General features: G+C 31.0%; 1 long non-coding RNA gene across 1 annotated transcript in view; it reads right to left on the bottom strand.

Annotated features, from left to right (window-relative positions):
- Positions 1–231: 231 nt before the first annotated feature.
- Positions 232–2,535, bottom strand: part of LOC111635911 — an 11,853-nt gene continuing 9,549 nt past the window's right edge. The window contains exon 5 of the long non-coding RNA XR_002758456.1: positions 232–356. This is a non-coding gene — a long non-coding RNA (uncharacterized LOC111635911). The remainder of the gene's footprint in view (positions 357–2,535) is intronic.

Raw genomic sequence — 2,535 nt, 5'->3', positions numbered from 1 at the left:
TTACAATAAATGTTTCTATATATTATAAAAACGAAAAATAATATAGTCTACAAATTATTTTTAATACTAAAATAATTGATTAAAATAAATAAAATCAGATCATGTTAGTTCACTTCTTCAATAAAAGGATACTTAATGAGCATAATTTGTTATATTAAATCAATTTCTTATCATAATTTTTATTAAAAATTATTTTAACATTTTAGTGATTAAAAATAATTTAATTAATTTATGTTTTATTTACTTTGAATACAAACATTAATTTATAATAATTCAAATTGAAAATTGAATAATTATCTTACAAATGTCAAAATTTCTTTTTGCTCTTTCAAGTTCTTCATCATTTGATTGTTCTTCTTAAAATTGTTAAATATTTATATAAAATAAATTTTAATTTTAGTAAGAAATAATATACTTTGATCTGGTTTTTCATAAAGTATCATATATATGTTTAATTATTCTAGATAATGTTAATTGATTGATACGAGCATCTCTGATAACGGATTAACTGCCGCTACGAAAAATTTAACACATTGTAAGCAATTACTATTCGTTAGTACAGTATGTGGTCTCTTACAGGGGCGTAGCCACGGTTGGGCAGGGTGTGGCACTTGCCCCCTGGCTTATTTGATAGTCAAACGGTTCAGTCTGGCCCTCAGTCTCGAGTTTTTCGTGTTGTACTCGAATTGACGTCATCGAACTCACTCGTGTTACTATGACACATAATTGGTAGTCTCGATCGAGCGAACTCGAAAGGGGAGCGGAAGTAGGTCATATTCACTCGTTTATGTGTGTCGTAAAGCACGATGGGATTATTTACAATTCATCTGGGTTTGCGACTATAATGATTCGACCAATCAACTTAACTGTAACAAGTTGTAAACAAATCAACGTGAATTAGTTTACACGTGCTACAGTTAAAAGTTGCCTTATAGCAATATAGTACGCAGAAACAAAATGGAAGGCTCCAAGGTTTTATTTTAGAAAATAAGCGAAGAACAAAAACAAATATTAGTAACATGTATAGAAAATAATAAGAAAATGAACAGTGGAAAATTCGACAACAAATTTACAAGAAATAGACAATTAGATTTGTGGAGAGAATTAGTTAAAATTTAATTGTGTATTGGAACTAAAAAATTCGTTGTGTAATGGAAAAAGTATTTTAATTTAATTTTTTTCGTATAGTTTTCTTTCTCGATCTATTTCTTAAATTGTTTTGTTTATTAAGATTATTTATTAATCAGAGCTTAACACTTCTGGTTAATAAATAATCTTAATAATTTATACATATAATTTACTATCATTTTAATTCTGTTTTTCGATGAATTAAATACTTCTTTTTATTTTTGGAAAAATTTGCTGTATAATTTATCAATTATGAATTAAAATATTTTTATTAGTGTTGACTTGACACGAAAAGAAATGACATCTATTCGTGGTCGAAAAATTAGTCGCCTTATTAATTAAACAACTCTTTCGGCTCTTTTTAATGCTTCGATTGCGACCAGAATAGCATATCCGTTAGCCATTTTCACTTTCGTGTAGCAATCTCACATGCTCGACTCAACATGAGTAGCAAATCACATGGTGAGATGGGAAAGCGCATGAGTTATAACTAGAGACTTCCGATTTGACGTCGGTGTGTGAGATCGTACCACGTGACAGCTTCAACACGTTGGAAGTTGTAACACGAAAAACTCGAGACTAAGGGCCCTGGATGGTCTGTGGTAAGACTCGAAGATTATAGAATGTTCAAAGTTCAGATTTAGCGGGAAAGTTCTAGTACCTTCTGTTCCCTATGTAAGCGTTGCAATCAGTTCGAATGAGTCAGTTGAGTGAGTTCGTGCATTTGAGCTTATTCAGAACATACCGCGAGCGAGGTATATTTAAAACGTCATTCCGTCTTTGAGCAATACCGGATTTCTTACGTTGTTTTAAATTAATAAGTGTTGTATTTATTTCTATTGCATGTTATAAGGGTTTTAATAAATCCGTTAACGTTTTTCGCGTGTTTATTTAATTTTTGGACCGCAATCCCGTAACAATAGCAATCTAAAATAGGCATTAGAAACTTTTTTAGCACGAAAGGTATGTATCTATATTACTTTCATTTGAGTCGATGAGTTGCAAAACAATCTAATTAAAGCAACCTAAAATCTTCAGGAAATGTGAAAAGACTGTTCTTTTATATACACAGTAGAGCGTCGATTTTCCGAAAGTCAATCATCCGAAACGTCAATCATCCGAAAGAAAGTTGGCAAATTTAAATTTTCGCCAGTGCTGTGGCGCTTCAATATTTGGCTATGTCTTGGGCTACTCAAATATTTTACGTTTTTGATACTAAATTAACATCTGAAGTATAATTTTTTATTATTTTTATATTTTTCAACGCGAAGCGACATGCAACGGATAAAAATTTCGACATCGGATACGTTAAACTATTTTTTCGTACGTAAATCAGTTATCCGAAATATCAGTTATCCGGACAACCCCAGTCCCCAATTGATTCGGAAAATCGACGCTCTACTGTAT

This window comes from Centruroides sculpturatus, unplaced genomic scaffold, assembly GCF_000671375.1.
Source record: "Centruroides sculpturatus isolate CEXI.00-Female unplaced genomic scaffold, Cexi_2.0 scaffold864, whole genome shotgun sequence".
Taxonomy (NCBI): domain Eukaryota; kingdom Metazoa; phylum Arthropoda; class Arachnida; order Scorpiones; family Buthidae; genus Centruroides; species Centruroides sculpturatus.
The sequence above is the reverse complement of the archived record's forward strand: the minus strand, read 5'-3'. Positions and strand labels throughout refer to the sequence as shown.